Below are 21,785 nucleotides of genomic sequence, written 5' to 3'. Positions count from 1 at the left end.
TTGAGTTTGAGCTGAGTATGGGGCATCCGGGTACAGATGCAAAGCAGTCCTTCGGATATGCTAGCCTCGAGTATAAGAGCAAGGTCTGAAAAGAAGATTTAAATTTGAGACAATACTGTTCTTAAATACTAAAAAGATGCCTTCTTTCCTGGGCTTCAAGCTCTTGAAGGCCATAATTTATTCCTTGTCTGACTAGTTAACTTGACTTAGTGCATGTAATTTGTGCAGGCAAGGGCACGTGTCCACATGGAGTCCCCACGACGCCTCCTAAACCCTGTTTCAAGTAGTTAAGATGCCAGAATACTCTGACAAGATGTCCCAAGAATATTGAGGACAGCTGTGTAGACCTTTCCCTCAATGCAATCTCCAGAAGACAGCCAAGTGATGACTCTTTGCAGGTTATATAGATAGAGTTTGTGCTTCAATCTAGGGATGTCCAAACATGTGTATGTGAGGTCTTTTTTCCATGGGAAGAAAGCTATAGTGGGAAGACAGGTGATCTGCTATAGACTAGGAACCCTGTACCGCAAATCTCCTGAGTAGTATAAGAACTGACGTATTTTTTCCTTTTCTGTTTTGTAATGCAAGTGCCTGGCTTAAACTTTGGCTGCTGAGGCATCCACTATCTATCAAGAAGACATTCACTTCATGAGGGCTCTCTCTCTCTCTTTCTCTTTCTCTTTCTCTTTCTCTCTCTCCATCTCATTCTCTTTTCCTCTCTCACTCCCTCTCTCACCCTGTAACTTTAGCATATGTCCCAGGTGTGCTGCATAATTTCATGTCTTGTAAATGATAAACTTTAATTTTTTTAAAGTTGCCTGATGGTTACTGATGAAGGGTACCTTGCAATCATAATAAGAACTAGAAGGGCTGGTCCAGCCACAGCATTGGTTATTCATAGGCTGAAACCTGTATAAAACACCTATATTGCTACAATGAATCACTCCAAGAATTTTAAATTTAATGTTGGCTATCCATGTTTTTTTTTTTTTTTTTTTGGTATATATGTCAAAGTATGTCATTGTAACAAACTTAATTTAAATGTTTATTATCTTAATAAATTTCATAGCATAATAACTTAATATAGGCAAATATTATGTGAACCTCCATGTGAATTTTTTGTAATATACCACACAAATATTAGAAAAGAGACAGTTTGAGAGTCATGGATATATAAATGCTATTCAAAGCCGGAATGCAGAATGTAGTAGCCATTACAAAGGCAGCAAGTAAAGATACAGACCATAAATTGACAAGATTGAAGCCCAAATGGTACTCGACATTAAGAAATATATGAGAAGAAAAAATGTTCCAAGAAGAAGGTACTGGTGAAACAGAAATATAACTAGAAGATGAGGGCAAGTATATGTCAGAGAATGACTTCCATCAATTCTATAAATTATAAATTCTGGGTTTATAGTATAGTATAATTAAAAGTTATCTATAGTAAATCATATTTTTTGGACTCAATAACACAGTTTGGTTTATATTCTCATTTTTATATATTTAGTAAGTTAAACATTAAAGATTTGGGCCTGGAGTTTTTTTCTGGAAAGTATTTTATTTAAGTATTTAATGTCTGAAACAGACATATAATTATTAGATGCTTTTATTTATTCTTGTGTCAGTTTTTAGTAATAGTTTTCAAAGAATTTTGCCATTTTATTTAGATTTTGTTCTTTTTTCTTCCATTTCTACTGCTTTGAGATATAATTAATAAATGAAAAAACTGAATAAATTTATTATATAGAATTTTATGAGTTTAGACATACGTATGTATCTGTTATATCATCACTACAATCAAGGTGATAAAAATATCCATTACTTCCCAAAGTTTCTTTGTCTCTTTTTGGTTTTATTTTATATGTATATGTGGTAAGAATATTTAACATGAAGTCTACCCTCTTAATAAACTTCTAGTTCAATACACCATATACTTAACTATAAACACTATATTCTATGGCAGATATTTAGAATTGATTTATTTCGTATAACTGCAGCCATAGATTTTAGATTTGATCACAGAAAAAATGTTATGGTTCCCTTTGACTTTTTGCTGTGATCTGTAATGAGCTACTCTTTTTCTTTTGTAACATTGGTTGCTCTTGATGTTTTAATTAGTCTTACATAGGTTTAGAAGTTTAATTTTTCTTTTCGAAGATCCAATGTTTGCATTTATTGAAACTCAGTATTGTAGAGTTGTTTTCTACTTATTAATTTCAGTTCTACATATGAGTCCTATTATCATGGTTCATTTTAGTACATGCATGTGGTCTATTAGTCAATTAGCCATACGTAGGGATTTCTCGGTGTCCCCTATATCTGCCTCTTTATTTAGATCTCCATGTTATATTTCTGCCTAATCTGCTGGCCTTTTGCTTGTTCTGACTAGGACTGCATGTTCAGGCTCTATGAGTTTCTGGCTTTTTCTGTCATTTCCTACCCAAATCACCGCTGTTACTGAAAATTCTTCAGGATATAGAGTTTTTGAGCTCCATTCTAAATTAAGTAAGCCTCATCAGGCAGCAAAACTGGTTTTCATAGCTTGTCTGAGTCCTGTTGACTGAGCTGGTAGGGCATGAGAATAGCCCCATATAATAAATTTTTCAACAACCACTGTTCCTATCCAAGGTTCATTTGCTTCTTAACAATAAATTCCCAGTTTGCTGTTTCTTTGGTTCATTTTCAGAACCCTAAAATCACTAGTTTTTGAAAATTTTATCCAGTTAAAAATCTTTTTAGGTGCAAGGATTTATTAAGTTTCTCCTCTACTGTAATGGAATTCCGGCCCTCAAGAGCTCACTTTTTAAAATACAGGTTACATCGTTTGGTGAGTTGTAATCTCCTCAGGAACTTCCCACTCCTCACCCCCCACCCATATGCAGAGGGTGAAGAGAAACCAAAGAAAAGGTCAGACTACTGGAGATTGGTAGGTGGCAGGCCAAATAGGAAAGGGAACTTACTTGCAAGGCTTGTCTTAGGTAGCTGCAAGATAAATAGTTTTCACAGCCACCAGCCAGAATCTTAAAAATTTACACAGAAGACTTAAGTGGGTTCAGTCACATGCAAAGGAGGCCTTACCTCAGTTCATTAATATGCCCAGTCCAAATGGTCTTATTGCTACATTTCTAGCTCAAGGTTGTGTCGTTGGAGCAACTTCTGGGTGTGGAGATTGTAAACTGAATGCGAGCAAGTTCCAAGTACAAGGGAGGGATTGGGGAGCCTCCAATTGCTTGGGTCTAGCTCACAGGTCAAGTTAATGACCTTCCCCAACATCAGTGTATCAAGCAAGCAAGGAAAGACAGACAGCCACAGGACAGAGCAAATACCTACTACATTACACAACCTCAGTTACTCACTAGAAGTATCAGGAAAGTATCTATATTTTCCAGTCATGGAGAGTTTGGGTTCAAAATTTTACTTGGGTCTTAAAAGAAAGGCTAATTCTGGAGGCCTACAAATCTTGGAAACGTTTAGAATACACGTGAGTGATAACTCACTCAAAGTCTTTGAAGAAAAACAGTATTTCAATTAGTTTTGCATAACTCCAAAATCCTTGTTCTTAAGCACTAAAGTTAAAAATCAAGTGAATAGAGTAGCGTAATTTTCCTTACCTCAAATCTGTTTTATGTGACATTCAATATTTCCTGGATACAGCATTCAGTCTGTACTGAGAGGTGAAAAATCATTTTTCTTTCAGATTCTCTAAAAGTTTTAGGCACATGACTCTATTATATAATATCATCCATTTATATCTTTAAAAAAAGTTTAATATAACATTAAATTGTCAACTGTGATTAAAAATTTAAAAAAATAAAAAAATTAAAAGGGGATTGTTCATGTAAATAATCACATTAGTAGAGTAAATTGTCTTTTTATCTTTGGACATAATAGCATATAATTTTATTGAAAAGTCATTCTCAAGCATCTTTTTTTCTTTTTTTTTGCTTTAACCTAATAAGTATTTGATTATAAATGTCAACTTATTTTAGTAAATGAATATGCACCTCTTCTTTACATAGCTATTATACCTTAAATTGTGGTTTTTCGAAATTTATATACACACACACATCTATGAACACACTCATTCTTAAAACTTCAGCCATCCTAAATTCTAGTAATGCCATCTGACATCACAGTAAACATGTAAACTGCTACGAGGTTAAAAAAAATAAGATTCTGGGAGGTAAGATGAAGTCGGTGAGCTATATTACCAAGGCAACAAGTAATGGTTCCTAGGGGAAATTGCTTACTGCAGAGTACTGGAGTTCTCTTTATTGGCTTATTCCCAGACTGGCACCATTTGCCACTGGTCAAGAGCAAAGTCAAAGAGACAGATGAAAGTGATTGGAAAGAGTGTAATAGAATGATACTTAGTTTCTGAGTTCCAGTTGAAAGAGAAGAAAGAGAGATCTTAGACACAAAGGTAGTGATTCTCAGAAGACTTAATTCATTTGAATCACAAAAATAATTAAATATGCTTAATTACATATAAGGTATCCTATAACTTAGGCTTTATTTGAAATTAACTCTTGAGACCAGTGGTCTTTTAGTAGTTATCTAATATTTACTTTATGATGTCCCTTAAGTAACTCACTGTTACCTTGCTCATCAAATGCCTTATTTCTTATATTTAGTACTTAGTTGTTGCCTTAATGTTGCTTTGTCATTTGTCTTTTCTTTTGCTTCTCCATTTTCTCTCATTCAATTAACATTTAATGTGCTTTGATTGATTTTCATGCACAATCCAGTTTCAACTATGATTCAATTATCCATCATTATTATGAGAAAGAAATTTAAAAATTCATTTAAAGACATAAAATGAGTTAAATTAAAGTCCTCTTAAAAGAAAAACCCTTAAAGCAACATGCCAATTATATATTGCAGCTGATCAGAGATTGAATGGAAAAGGACCCAAGGGGTTACAACAATAATTATTCTTTTTTCAAATAAAATAATTAGTTGAGTGTATATTTGCACATGATCAAAAGAGAGAAAGGTTGTTTCCAGGAAAATGCTTACTATCTGAACTCTGCAGTTGATTCCAAATTCAAATTGATCACAAGCAATGAATATGAGAGTGAATATGAGACAGCTTCTCAGCAATCCACAGAAAATCCATTATCATTGTAGTTAATTGTTTTTGGTATAAAGTCCGTTCGTGTTTCTATTTTGAAAACCTATTTTTCCTTGGCTTAAAATAAAGTAAGCCGTTAATGCAAATAATTATTCTATTTATTTTTATTTCATCATTTATTTATTTATTTTGTCTACACAATTTGGAACTCTGCAATAACCTTTTACTTTTTAAGTAATAAGCTCACATAAAAAGGAAACAGTTCCAAAAGTAAAATTAAATGCAGTGCCATTAGTCTCTAAACCAAACATAGAAACAAATGTCACCACGGATATAATTTATGTTTATATTTTCATTTTTAATTACGAAGACTGTATCAAAATATCATCTTTTAGTTGTGGTTTCTAATGTAAATACTTAGGGTTACTATAGTATTTGTGCTTACTTAGCCTATGCTGGGAAAGGAGCAGAGATGAAACCCAAGTGAAAGGGAATGAGGCTCCAAAAATGTTTTTCCAATTGTGGTAGACAAAGCGATGGGCCACCTTGACCCTTTTTCACGACTTGTTGTCCCCTTCAAGGGCGCGGTCAGCAGAGAGCCTCTACCTGTCAGTTCCTTTAAGATTTGCTTTAGCTGCTCAGGTCACATCCTTCCATAATCCATGGCTGAACAACTCTGATGGACAATATTAGTTGGGCAATTTGTCGCAGGGATGGCTGAAGTTTTGCTGGATCTGATTCTCGGTTCAGCTGTTCTATCTGCCTAGTCCTGCTTCTTCCCCACCTTTCTTCATGGGCCTTGTTCCCTCCATAACAACCACCACAAAAAAAATCTGGCAGCCCAAACCCCATCTCAGCAAAGACTTCCGGAAAATCCAACCCACAATTAGAATAATGTGGAAGTTTTATTTGTTGCAAGTGCTCTTTGATGTGGAGTTCAAGCTACCCCTCTAGCTTTATGTTTTTTCTGATGGTTAGAATCTCATTACAATCTCTGTGCTGTCTTCTGTGTGCTTTGTAATGTATCAGTAGAGTATATTCTCACTGCTAAAGAAGCATGAATTCTCTCTATGTGTGGATATAGCTAGATGATATAGATGATATAGATGAGAGAGAGAGAGAGAGAGAGAGAAAGAGAGAGAGAGAGAGAGAGAAAGAGAGAGAAAGAGCTCCCTTCCTTCTCAAAAAGTTAAGGGTAAAATCACTATCCACATATAATATAATTTCACAAGGTATATGGCCAAACCACTCTTGAGAAATAATCTTACCTCCAGCAAGCTGTCTTCCTGAAATTTCCAAGTAAATATATTTATATATCACCATATAAATAAGCAGTTACGCAAGCAAAATTTTGCACTGTATATAGAAATTGTTTGTTCATTTAGCAGTAATATATTTGATTGTGCTATTTGCTATACCATTTTAAATTATTTCCTCTATAATCATGTCCAATATTTTAACATTAATGAGTATAAATAAATAGATAAAATGATATTTGTTTTCCTACCAAGGATATTTGTTTTTTTTTTTTACCAAAGTAGAATGTGGCTCAGGTATTAATAGGAACCCTTGCATTGCTCTCTTTCTTATCATAATAAAATTTGTTTGCTTTTGGTTATTATTGTACTCTAAAATATCTGATGATTTAAAAAATTAACAGTACTAGCTAGTTAATTTCCCCTTAAATGTAACAGGTTTATCTTAAGTTTAAAATATGATATGTATTGGACTATTTTTTAAACTCACAAAGCTATAAAAATTATTTATTTTGTAAACAATATAAATTTTATTTCTACATGAAGTCATTATATTTGTGTCCTCAAATAAATTTTATTTAATTTATTGTTAGATGTTTTAAAATCTATGTTCAATAAATCATAATATACCAATTTATGTTTTCTGCTGTTTAATGGCACAATAGTTCTAAATGTGTCTTTTGGAGGTATTACCGATGTTTAGTTCTCCAAAAGGGAGAATGGAAAGATGCCTTTGACAGAACAATGACAAATTTAAAGACACAAATATGTATTAAACATTTACTAGAGACAAAACATTCAGATAATTATTTCAATAAAGGGTAAATACTATGATAATGAATACCATGAGGATTCCAAATGTTTCTGTTACAAAGATTATTGCATTAGTAAGTCTTTTTGACAAATAAAGACCATTTTCCCAAGGAAGTCATTAAGTAGAGTAGGCGTCTTCTCCCCCAGTTTCTATGTCCTGGCAGTCCACAGAAAGTAGCAAATTTAGAAATTTAGAAATGAAAAAAAAAAATGTTCTACAAAGCAGTGGCATCGCACTGAGAGGGAGCAGTGAGACAGAGGACTGCCTTCCTGACGAGGATTATTTTATCTTTGGTATGTCTAGAATTGTTGATCTATAGAGATAATAAAAAACAGACTGAGATCCAGTCCATACTTTTCTTTTTTATATATCATTTACACGTGAGGACCCTCCTGTTGCCCACACACAAGTGAACCACTCAGACTCATCCTCCTTGGTACAGATGGCAGCCACAAAAGTCTTCTTACCTAACGAAAGAGATAATGCCGCATAGAGCACCAGTGGCCGAACGCATGCACCAGACACACCTCATGCCCACCACAGCATTCCTAATGAGACCACGATGCTTTGGGCTTCTCTGAATTGCTGAGATGATGGTGGTTTTAGACCCAAGCTATTGCTTTACTGCCTGGGAATTCGCTAATGATCTATATTTATATTAGGACTCACGATGAGTTTGGCCAAGATTTCCAAGTCGTATACTGCAGTCTGAAACTTTTCTACCTAATCTCTTTTCTTCTCATTCTTCTTTCACTCATGTGACCTTTGCATCCAGTCTTATGGCCCTTCCTACTTCATTCTGACCACTTCCCCTTTGTTTTTTACGAGTGTTTTCCCCAATAATTATGTTGAATGTTATATTCTATCATGGAGTCTGTTTCTGAGAGGACCAGAATTGACACAATTGGTAACCACAGTCAGGAGTGGTCAATGAAGACAGTAAAATGGGGCTTCTGGGCTGGACCATGCACCGCACTGCAAAGAAAGACTCGTTGGAGTAGGACGTAAAGTGCGGTTACTCTCTAGCACCAAGTAGAAGCCCAGCGGCTGAAGATATCAGCAGTGATGATTTGGCATGCATTGTGATCATCATTGTAATTATGTAGGCCCTACATATATGTGGGATAAACAGTGCCTAGAAGGGCAGCCAAATTGGCCGGTTTATTACTAAGTTGTATTGAACCATGTAGAGTGATAACAAGACATGGCGGACAATAAACAGTTATAGGCTAAATGTGAGAACTAGAGGATGTGGGAGCTAGAGGAAGTTGTTTTTTTTTGTTTTTTTGTTTTTTTTGTTTTTTTTTGTAGGTTACTGAAAGACCTCATAACTGCCAGTGTAAAAGCAGACAAGCTGAGGATCAGACTCACTATTTCATAGTCTCAGATCTAGAGAGGTTTAAAGGTCCAGGAAAGGGAGGTTTATTATATTAAAATCAAGGCTTTTGTTGGGAAATATGGGACTCTGAAACATGAAATGAAGACGTGCAGATGGGTTCCCACAAAGATCTTGCCTCTGCAGACACCTCTAGTCTCCTTCCCTGTAAGGAACCAGTTCTTGCTCCATGAGAGAAGATACTTTTCAGACCACTACTCTTTTCAAGAAAAAAGATGCCTCTTTTCTTGGACATCTGTCTGATAAGCAGAGTTAATTTGAAATATAGGATGTTTGGGTCCAATTAAGGGAGGAAAGAGAGTCCGTTTTGAATGTGCTGAAACAATTAGCTAGAATACACTGTCAGGAGCCCATAGAAGACCTCTGAGCTTGGACTTGAGGGTATATGATCAAAAAGACCATTGGAAATGTGCTGGTGAATGAGACCCCGACAGTATTAGGAAGTTCCCTGGTGGCTCTTCTGTCTAGGTCAGAGCTTATGGCAGGGGCAGCAGTTACATCATTAGTCTTGTCAATAGTGCCAAAAATGAGATCCCATAGTAGCAGAGGTCGGGTAGTGGTACTTACCTAACAGAAGCAGCAGACCACAGTTACAGAGAGAACTGAGAAGGGCAGAGGGCCAGCCAAGAGTGTTCGACTGACTTAAACAGCAGAGATTGTTAATAGAACGTGGCTTCAGCAGGTACCAAATAGATAGATAATGAGGGTGGTCTTCGATATGTGAAATCAGAGAAAGGAAGGTGGGTGGTGGTTCACATCACGACTCTATTAAATTACTAATCTGGTCTCTGCAAATTCCAGACAGAGAATGACTGCATAGAGCATGAGCTCAAGCAGTTAGTAGCCATGGCTGCAGCTGCTGTGCTAACATCACTGTTCATAGTAACGTCACTAGAGCACAGACTTCGGGTTCAAGCTGTGTGGCCATAGATGCGATGAATGAATGATTTTCCATTCTTATCAAGGAAAAACTGGTCAGACACAGTTTGTGTTCAGTTGAACGGCCAAAATATGTATTTATAATTTTGTCTCAGGTTGTATTAATTCTCCTAATCTTTATTATAGTCAGAAGAGATCTAGACTATTAAATTATCCCACATATAAAAACATTTTAACACCAAAAATATGAAATAGATGGGTAAAATTCTAGTATGTGACTTTACCCATATTAGCAGAGGAGGTCTGATAAATGTAAAATATACTATCTTAACCTGAATAAATTCTTTTAAATATGAAACATCTGAGGCATGACACACTTAGGCATGTTTTTGCATTTTTTTTAAATTTTGAAATCAGAATGAATCTTAAACTTGATATTTTACAGTGGCCTTGGTCTTTTTTTTTTCACATTTAGCATATCTGAAATCAGAGTATATCCAATGATCACTGAAATCTTAAATTTAGTGAGAAACAGGTTGTTCCATTATACTCTGTAAAATATTCTTGTACATTTTCTTCATTTCTATAAATGAATGAGTTGATAAATATAATTTCCTTTCTCTGTTCTGGTCATACACAGAATTGTCTGAGTTCTGGGTATTTCCATTCAAGAGTTATTTCAACAAACTGGAGCTATTACATATGGTATTAATGAATAATAGTCTGAAAGAAAATGATTTTACGTGCTGTGAGAAATGTTTAAATAATCTGGGATGTTTGAACCAGATAATAAAAATTTGGAAGATATTCTCCAAATATCCAAAAAATTAGCTTATGGAAAATAGGAGAAGGGAGAATAGAGAAAGAAAGAAGGAAGAGAATTTATATTTTTCTTAAAAATCTGAAGGTGTAATTTACTTATTTTAGGAAAAGCTCTGAGGCAATGTTTTCTCCATTTTAAGATGAAGAAAATGTTTATATCATATGATATTAGGCTATTTAAACTTAAAGTCTATAACCTCAAAGAGTAATAAATATAAGCCATGTAGGTCAGATTTCAATTCAACATGAAGAAAGAATCTGTAAAAAAAAAAAAAGTAACAGGAAAAATAATACATGATTAGATCTAACAAAAATTGGATAATCTTTGTTAGGAAACACACAAGCATATTCAGGATGATAGTCATATAATACGTGTATTTTAAGATCCATTGCTACTCTTAGATTTTGAGATTTTATGGAAAAATATTTATTGACTGCCTACTATCGAGTATATAATAGAGGTTTTCCTTATAATCCTTTATTTTGTAAGTACTATATCAGTCAGAGAACAATCAAGACATTGAAAATACGCGTAAACATTTAAGCATAAGGAATTTCATGCAAGGAATTAGTTACATAATTAATGAAGGGGCCAAAAATTCAAACTGCACGTAGTGACCTAGCCTAGAAAATAGCAACAGAAAGAGAAAAAAAAAAAAAATTATCCCTGGCCAGAGGAAACAGTATTATTTGGAGCCCCAAACATGAGTCACTGACTGAAGATGCAATTTATTACTAGAGATGCTATTGGAAGGCAAGGGGCGGGCAGGGATGATGACAGTGAGAGAGGAAGATGGAGGATGAAAAAACTAGGCTGCTTTCTTCTTCCCCCCAGCCCACGGTGTTTGTGGTGCCAATGCTTGGCCAAATAGTAACCTGGAAGTCTCGCCAAGTGCAGTGATCAACACGCCAGTGCCCCAGAGCAAGCAGAGAAAGATTCGGAGGGAAACTAAGGGGCTCCAGGCCCAGAACCTGGCCAGTTAGATGGATGTTGTATTACTTTTGGAATATCAGCAAAGAACAATCTTGAATGAGTTACTTACTGTCTCTGATTCTTTGTCTTTATTTTTGAAATAGGAAGCTTTAGTATCAGAGAAGTAAGAAACTATCCAGTTACACGATTTTATGTGTATTTCTTTGTGTTTGGATGGGGGAAAAAAGTAGAGAAAAGGGCTTAGGAGCCTACTTTTTCAAATGCTGTTTGTTTCATAGTGATTTCATTACAATGAAAAATGGTTTTGATATATCATCACTTTAAAATGAAATTGGTTCAGGGATGCGAGTAAAGGTCGCATTTATCCAGGTTACTTGGGGAATGGTGGTTTTCTTAAAGACATTTTATTAAGAAGTAATGAGTACATAACTGGAGTGCTACACTGATGCTTTCTTTTTCAGTTTTTCATTCAGCTGTCTTCCTCACTTGACTTGATGTGTGTTCTCTGCTTCATAATGTGTAAAACTTTGCAGCAAAGTAAGAATGAGCCTGTTGTACATAATGGGAAAGAAAAAGAGAAAGGCGACATGGAAGGGGACGATTTCTCAAATGTGATAATGCAATATTTCTTTTTTTTTTTCCTTTTACAAAAGGGATTTTAAAGTGAGAAAGAATAGAATGTTAGCTTGGGAAACTGAATATAAAAGCATTGTAAGTCATGTTATTTATCTGTCAAAATTTTCATAGCGTCCCAACCTGTAGGAAAAGGAAGTTCTCTCTGAGATGCATTTTAAGTGTAGCTATCACAAAGTAACATATGCTCCAGGAAGTAGAGCTGCAGTGGAGAACTATATAATAATAAAGAAAAGGGAGGATATAGACTGTTACATTGTCTAGAAATAAAAGGATTGACATTAAATATAATCGCCCCAAATGAACGTGATGATGCCTCCTAAATATATTAAGAAAGACAAAATGCTGAAATAAGTGGCGTCTTAGAAAACCTCAGATTTTATATTTTGAAATCATAGGAAAAGTATTTGAAAATGACAGTTAGGTGAGTTTTTATGAAAGGCGAAAACAAGTACCTCTTTGGGATCTTACTGCTGAGAAAATAGATTTATATAAGAGGAACAAGAATTTTAAAAGTACGATATGGGTTTTAAGGTATTTTTTTCATGAATTATCACTTTCATCCATAAGAAGACTTTTTTTCTGTTGAATTAGATAGCGAGAGTGTTGGTTTGGAAGCATCATTGATCATATATTTTATATATGATCTAGGAGGGGATATGTCAATTCATGGGTCAGTTTTTATCTTGGGACTATTCCAAGTCTGTTAGGAGCTCAATGGAGGAATTAATTATAGACAGACCCTCTGAAAGTTCATGATGTAAGTCTCTGACCTAAGTCTCATCTTAAGGGTCGCCTACCCCCAAAATTGTTTTTTGTCATCTCTTATGTAATGGTTCCATTTTGTTGCAATAACCGAAATAGAAACACTTAGAACTCAGATAATTCTGTGTAAGACCAAAAGAATGCAAAATAAATTATGTTTATCAACTAATTCATCTATAGAAATGAAAAAAAAAGTCCAAAAGTATCAAAGCCTATAGATGTTTTGATATATTAAACAAAAGGTGTATTTAATAGGATACTAACTACAAATGGGAGACATGTCCTAAATTGATCACTAAAAGTGTTTTTATTCTGACGTAGTCAATATTTAATTGGAATATGCTGTTGTGTTAACACAAAAATTCTAACTCAGACTTAATGAGTCTTTCCTTTATGTGAAAACCTTCTCTTGTGTTATTGTGATAATTATAGCATAGGACACAGGTTCTTTTTGCACTAGCCACAGCAAATGTGCAAACAAAAATTTGCACATTTGCTATAAGCAAACAATTGTGTCACTAAGGAAGAATGTGCCTACTTATTTGAAATGATTTATTAATGAGTTATTTATAGTATGAAGAGCCCTCTGTATGCTTTCCCGTCATATCAAAGCCAAGACTGCCTCTTATTGATGTCTGTGATTAACTCAGTAAGCAAAGATTCTCCTACTAGCATTATATTTATCTATATAAACATTTTTTCAACACTAGAACACAGATGTAAGATATAATGATATCTTCCCATGATTTCTTTAAAATGTTTTAAAATACTAGTAACATGGACAGGAGCAATGTAAAATTTAGTGAGATGTAGTGTTAACAGATATACATATAAAGTTGGTGTTTTCAGTTTGCCAATAAACATATGGCAGTCTACTTAAGGTGACCTACTTATATCTTACAAACAAAGCAAAACGTGCTATACAAGCAGATAAAAATATTATACTCATGGTCAAACTCAAAAGATGCTATTTTGAAACATTTTTTTTATTTTTTTATTAACTCATGTTTCCAACATGACTTGCTGAGTTTTTTAAGAACAAGAATAGTAAAGATTAAAAAAAAAAAAAATAGGCATGGGAATGAAATGTATGGCTTAGTGACTACAGTTAAAAACATTATATTGCATATTCGAAAGTTGCTAGGAGAGTAGATCATAAAAGTTCTTACCACAAGAATAAAAAATTCTATAACTATGTATGGTATTGGATACTAAATAGACTTATTTTGGTGATCATTTCACAATAATACAAATATCACATCATTATGTTGTCTACCTGAAACTAATATAATGTTGTATGTCAAGTATACTTTAATAAAAAATATATATATATATATATGATAGAAAAGAAAGAACATATAACACAAAAATGAGAATATAAAAAGAATGAATTCATTACAAGAGAATATTTTAATGGTATTTGTTTCTAATTTTTTTCAACTGATTACAAATAATAGGAAGAATTTGCAAGAAAAAAGTATTTCCTGAGGGAAGAAATAATCTTTACATTTTTAGCATTTTAAACTGTTAGTTTTTTAAAATGCAAATATCCTGAGCCAGTTAAGAATCCAAGTTTATCCTGAAAGCAGTTTAGCCCCCAGGAATGTCTGAAAGACAGGGGATATTTATACAGTGTAAAATTAAAACTTTCTCCTAACTCTCTTAAAATAGTAATTCTAGTGTATTAATATTGACTTGAGTTGTTCACAAAATTTAGAATATAGTCCAACTTATAAATTTTATTTAGAGAATATAAAATACAAAATTCTGTAGAAGATCCTTGTTATAAAGTAAATTCAGATGAGAAGAACCAGAGAAATGCTGCAGAAAGATTATGGTGTCACGAGAAGGGAGAGAAACAATCCACTCATATGTTCTCCCAAGGGACTGATGGCGACCTCAACTTCAGGACACGCCCTAAATCTGTAAGAAGCTGTTTCACGTGCTGAAGTTTCTTTTCCTGTATGACAAATTTGAAGAGTTCTTTAAACCATCTTAAGATAGACAAATAATGTTAATCTAAGCTTTAAAGAAACATTAGCATCCTTATTTCCATATAAATATTTAAACACTTGGAAGTCCCATTAAACTTCAAGAGGGATAGGGAAAATCAACCTACGTATAAGTCGAGAACCATCATTTCCCCGCCGCCCCCATCTCTTTTCCCAAACTCACGTTCTTTCACGGCATTTTTGGCTTCACCCCTTCATTCAACGTACTGTCGCTCTTTCCTGAATCTCTAAGTGGCGTCCACCAGAACATCACACTCGGCGCCAGGGATTCTTGCCAGGACACAGAATCCTGAAGTATGGGAGAATATTTCCATATCAAAAACTCTCTCTTACCCAGCTCTATTTATTTTTTTCACCTCTCTCTCTCCCAAAATCCATCTTCAAAACCCATTCTCAGAAGATTCAGGAAGTCTGAGTGTTGAGTGTTCTGCAAAGCGCAGCAGACACACTCCACGTGTAGTATCCATACTCTTAACAAGGCTCCGGTTCTGTGTCACAGGCCTGGAGTCTGTCTGATATTCAGCTCCATCTGCCTTCCAGCTCTCAGTCATCTGGATATTTGTACGTGACGATTTGGGTGCAATGCACTTTTACACTTTGCCTTAAGTTGGTAACTGACTTACCTGAACAGTTGTTTTCTCTCTAGTGCATGGGCAATACTCAGCAACAAACTCTCAGTTCCAAAGTTTTTATAATTACACCCTCACCGCGCCTCACATATGTAATATATATCGCATTTATATATAATATATATAATAATGACGTATTACATATATGTCATATAATACTATATATTATATATATTACATTATATAGTATATTATACTATACTATATTCTATTTTATATATCACATGTAATTGCATCCTTTTCTATCAGTGTCCCATCCTAGTTCAATATAAGTAAAATTTTTAGCAACTGTAATTCTCTAGCGTACCAGGTTTTTCACCTCTTCACCTGATACCAGAGATGACTCCTCACTGTCATCTGGATACCAAGTGATCCAACCACCAATGTAGAGCTTGCTTCCCAGAAGCACTTCCGGGACCAAGTGTCGTAGGTTAAATTCTCAGAGAGTGAGACACTGAGCCAAAGTTTCAGATGCAAGTGATATATCAAGAAAGTAATCCCAGGAGAAACCAATTGGGGACTGGGGGAAATAGAATCGAGAAATAGAGGAAGCCGAACAAGCCTGTAGCTTCAGGTCAGGTCCCAGACTCAGCCTGACCTTAATGGGAGCCCAGGAGAATGAATTTCTCCTCATGCATCAAGGCAAAGAGCTGAGCCCTACACCCTTCCATCCAGCGGAGGGAGTTAACATAAAACCCCTAGCATTTTTATTTCTCCATATAAGAAACTGAATAGCACTTCAGGATAAAATTTAGCACCAGATACAAGTTGCCCGCCCAGGTGTTATTTTCATATAATTCCATATAAGAAAAACTGCTTCGAAGATGTATTCAGCTTCCAGATATAGGCAGCTGACTCTTCATACATATTTATATTTTTCCTCTTAAATATCTATTGCTATAATAGTATAAAAATTACAAGTGACATAAATTTAAAATGATGTAAAGGTTAAGAAGAAGCACTATACGTTCAGCAGAATTTTTTATAATTTTCCGAAATACAGCAAGCTAATGTGTTTGTCATGAAATATATACCTAAGTTCAACTCCAAATATACACTGGAGAAGAAAACAGAAAATGTGGGATTTTTTTCTACCAGGTGGAAGAGTGGGAATTCCTCAAGCTTAGAATTTGTAGACAAGTTTTGGGAGAATTATTAATCAAGGACAATTCATGGGAAATCTGATTCAATTAGCCCTGTTCTCACTTGGCTACCCTAACCACAAGCAAAGGCCATTTACAAGGCTATTTGCATTTAGGCAATAAACAAACAAACAAACAAACAAATAAATAAGGTTCTGAATAGATTACATAATTTGTCTTAGAAAGACTAGGTCTAAAAGTAAGATGGAAATGGCTGAAAAGGGGAATATGTCTATAAGTGAGTTAAATTCCAAATTCTCAGATTTCTTTTCTGGAGAATTTGTATCATATATACTGTCAAAAGTTGGTAAAGCAAGAATTAGAAGTGGAGTCACTTCGGCAATGCATTTACCTTGATGGAACTTAAAGTAATTAGGAGAGAGAGGGAGAAGGACCCAAAAAAAAAAAAAAAAAAAGAGGGAGATAAAGACTTTACTATAAATCCATTAATAGTAGATAGTGCTAAAGAGCTAGAGTAATTTCCTCAAGTGAGAATTTGAAGGAAGACAGAAAATTGCTTCTCTCTCAATGTCGTTGCATTGTGACTTTCTTAGTATGAGCACCTTCCTATCCTTTTTTAGCCCAGTATTTACAGAGGATGTATTTTTAATTAAAATAAATGAACTAAGACAAAAACTACCTACTTTATATGATGGTGATTTAAGCATGGAAACCAGAATTTTTCAAATTAAAAAAAATTATGAAATATCTAAAATTTTAAATTATGATATTCTAAATGTTAACTACTCAAGAAATTTGCAATAATAATTCTGACTAAATGAAACTTTCATCTAAGATGACGATGCTTTCCTCAATATTTTAATAATATCACAGTCTAAGTGTATTGCTTAAAGCATTCTTCAACAATAGAAATATCTTATTTCTAGCTGTTCAGTTGGATAGCCACTTGCCAGGCATGACTAGTGAGCACTTGCAATATGGCTATTGTGACTGAGGAGCTGAATTTCAATTAAATGTATTTTATTTTAATTTTGTGAATTTAAGTAGTCACATACGGCTAATGGCAATTTTAGAACATGCTAAAAACTAAACACCGATGTAATAATTGAAACAAGAGCACAGAAAAGGAAGAGTCTTGTTTTTTTCTTCATACCATTCAGTACTTTTCAAGTTACAAATTTATTATGTGTATTTTCAATTTTAATAATATTTTACACATTAAGCATGTATTTGCTAAGTATCTTCCATCCTAGGCACTTTTCTCACATCATCTTTTTAATCACCACAGCAATATGTATGATTTATATTGCTACTGCTGCTTAATATATAAATGAATCCCAGAGTGGTTCATAACTTTGAGAAGATAGTTTTGAATTAGCATAGATGATGCTATCTAGTGAAATATCTGCCATATGGAAATTATTGAAAAAATGACTTTGTAAATGAGCGAATGAATAAATGATACATGAAGGAGTTTACGTTTGGTGTGTAAACTTGTATAAATATTCTTAACAGTATATAAGCACACACCCATCTCCTTTTGCAGTATTCAACATGCTTTCTCTTTATTAATCTATCTTCTCCTATAGAGAAAAAAAACAGCTACCTGAACTTAGGGCATGATAATTAGCTCCTCTTAGAGAAATTCTCCTTGATTATGAGTGGAAATGGAAATACAGAAATTGAAAAGTTGAGATGAGAAGACTTTACGAATATAAAAAACCTCAAATAATGCCTAAGATACAGGAAGCTACAGTGTATTTTAACAATTACATTATATCACATTGATAAACAATATAAATATAGAATACATAGATCATATAATATAGAATAGATATTTCATGATATATGTAAGTAATAAATTGTAACAAAATATTTTTTCTCCCATTAACACAGAATTTGGTACACAATAACATGGTTATTTGGAACATGAATATTTCCTGTTTGGGTCAGGAAAAAAAAATGCCTGTATCTCTCAATATGTGATCTTGCATTTTTACACTGAGATTATGCTGACCTTTTAACCTTTCATTACTGAACTATACATTTAAATCTGATTTGTAGCTCTTTGATATTTCAATATATTTTTCAGCTTTGCTTTTATGATCCTTCCTTATATTAAATATATCTGTCATAGATACTCTGTCGCTGGGTAATAGCCTCTTTATTTTAAAAATAAGTCGCACTATATTATTTGCTCATATCTCTAACACATCTCATTTTCTCTCTGTTTCTCTCTGTTTTTAGTGATTTTCAAGGCTGACAATTTAGGATAATAAGTTATTTTAGTTAAAAGCCTGTTTACTATCTTTTTCGAATCAGTGTGATTGAGGATGTCATGGATGACTTTTTCAATATGAAGCAAATTCAATACGAGTGACACAGAGCTATGCGTCGATGTCACACTGGAACTCTGCTGTAGCGACACGTGGTGCCGCTCTGTGTGATCACTGGTCCCTTTGTTCCATTTCCTGGATATTGCTAATGTTTATGGAACTGCACTAGATGACAGTAAATTGATCTGGATTGAAATTATTTTTCACTCTTTTCTCTGCTCTTGAAAATGATGCTCATTCTTCAAAGCATGACTGCATTATGACTACTTTGATTCTCCCAGTATTCTTTTATTAATATTATCATTATTCATTTCAATTTTTTTTTTATTGAGAATAATACCAGCTATCGAAAACAAGGACTACTGTATATTAACTATTTAATACAGATCAGAATCTAGGTTAAGTACTTTGTTTCATGTGTGTGTATCAATGTGTGTGCACATACACATGTGCAAGTAATTTACATGTGTATATAAATATATGTATAAAATAAAGGCCTCATATTGTCCTTTTATATGCACACTCATTTGCCATTAATAACCGCTGAAAACCACCATATAATTTTGATATTTCAAGAATCTTTTATATATATAAATATTATGTTTACTATTTTCAAAGTAATACTCAGAGATAGTTTACATGTCATTCTTGTTCAGGTTATAAAACTGAAGTTTAGAAAAATTAAGTCCCTTGCCCCACATATAGAGCCCATGATTGTATTAATAACTTCTATAATTAGTAGCAATAAAAATATCAAAAGAGAAACACCGTATGAATTATGAAAGAAGAAAATAATTTATGCATATAATAAGCAGTCTAACTTTAATTAGATTCTCTAGTCATACAGGCATTGGAGAGCCACCCTGGTTCATTCTGCTTCTTTCCAGGCCTTATTTTTCTTTAGTGCCCAATGTTGTATGTGAGGGTCTAAGTCCTGAAGCCTTGAACACTAGACTGCCGTGCAGCAACTAATATCATGAAAATCTCCACCTGTACGTGGGGCAGTGCAAATGTGGCTGGGATATGATAACACCAGAGTCCATTTTGAAATAATCTAGAAAATACCTTCTCAATTTCTTATAGTAGAGCCTAGACACTTAAAAAAAAAAAAAAAAGCTTATAAGACTCTCCTTTTCTCTAATTATACTATAATTATTACCATTAATTATTTTAATTAAGATTTTTATTTTGAGATTAATTATAGATTTATGTACAGTTGTAAGAGATCCCATGTAAATATTACCTTTTTTCTCCAAAGATAAAATATATAATTGTAAAAATATAGTTCAATATCAAAACCAAGACACTAAAAATGATACATCAAGATACAGACCATACCCTCCATCAACAAGAATAACTTATTTTGCCCTTTTATAGACACACTCATTATTTATCTTTCACTTCCAGAAGCCATTAATTTGTTCTTTTTTTGGAGTCAAATAGTATGTTATCTTTTGAAATTAGCTTTTTCAAACAGCATAGTTGTATGGAAATTTATCTTGGATGTCCTATGTATCAAGACGATAAGGAAAATGTATTACATGTATCCATATTTTTACTTTTTCTCTTGTTCTTCTTTTTTCCTGGTGTTTTCAAATTCTTTTGTGTACCACATACTTTCTGTTTAGAGAAATTCCTTTAGCTATGTTTAAGATAGGCCTCTTGGTACCAAATTCTCTTAGTTTCCCTTTATCTGAGAATTTCTGGATTTCTCCTCACATGGCTGAAAGATATTTTTGCTGGATATAAAATTCTGTTATACAGTACTTTTTCTTCCAATCGTTGAAAAGTGTTGTAACTCCAGTCATTCAAATTGCTTTTTCCCTATAGATAAGACGTGATTTCTTTCTTGCTGATTTTAAGATGTTTTATTTTACTTCAGTTTTCAGAAATTTGACTATAATGTGATTATCTTCCTGGGCTTCACTTAGCTTCTTGAATCTATAAAATTCTATATTTTGTTCGATTTTGGAAGTTTTACTGATTATTTACTTAAGTAATTTTTTCATTTTATTCAGTTCACCTTCTCCTTCCAGGACTCAGATGACATGAATATTAGATCTTTGAATATAGCCCCTTAAGCCCCCAATGATTGGTTCCTTTTTCTTAAAGAATATTTTTTCCTTTGTTCAGATTGTGTAATTTTCACTGCTATCTTCAAGTTCACTGATATTGCCCACTCTGTCCCCTCAATTCTGTTGTTGAATTTATGTACTGATATTTTATTTCAGTCATTTTATTTTTCTGTTCTAATATTTATATTTGTTTTTTCTTTATATCTTCTGTTTATTTTCTGAGACTTTCTTGTTTTTCATTTTTAAGGATTTTTATGATCTCATATTCAAGTATTTTTATGATGATTGCTTTAAACTCTTGACAGACAAGTGTAATTTATCAGTCACCTTGATGTTGCCATCTATTGAATTCCTTTTTTGTGTGTATGAATTATGATTATTGGTATAAGGAATGATTTTCAGTTGAAGTTGCATTTTTGCATGTTATGTTATGAGACTTGAATATTACTAAATCTTCTGTTTTGCTGGCTTTTATTAAGAGGACTGCAGCAGGGGAGGTAGGGGTACCTAGTTATTGCCATATAGGGATAGATATCCATATTCCCCATTTAACATCTGTTAGCATCCAGTGGCAGGGGCTCCTGTTACTGATGGGTGACTGTGGGAGTTCCGACTTTCCTCCAAGTCATTCTCTCTCTCTTTGATTGTACATTTTAATCTGGGTTCTAGGTTCACATTTTCAACTGACTTGCATTTAAAGGCCATAGAGTTATATTTAATATCTACAAAAAACCTCATCCAATTCCATATGTGATTCTCATCTTATGCTGCCTATTGTGTATAACATTATTAACAATTTTTTTGCTCCAAGTTTCAATACTTTAGTCATTTCTGGGTTTAATGTACAGGAGGTGAACTGTGCCCTAACATTCTCCCACTGTTGTAAGAAAGATTCCTGCTTAAATATTTCTACTATATTTTTCATAAGAATCTTGTATTTAAGGATATATCTCTAATGATTTAAGCTTTATCATTACTGGAGATGAAGGTAGTTTGATATTTATCTTTTCAAGTTTTTTTTAATAAATTCATAGTAAGCTAATATAGAATGTTA

This window comes from Pteropus medius, unplaced genomic scaffold (genome assembly GCF_902729225.1).
Source record: "Pteropus medius unplaced genomic scaffold, Ma_sr-lr_union100, whole genome shotgun sequence".
NCBI classification, from domain to species: Eukaryota; Metazoa; Chordata; class Mammalia; order Chiroptera; family Pteropodidae; genus Pteropus; species Pteropus medius.
The sequence above is the reverse complement of the archived record's forward strand: the minus strand, read 5'-3'. Positions refer to the sequence as shown.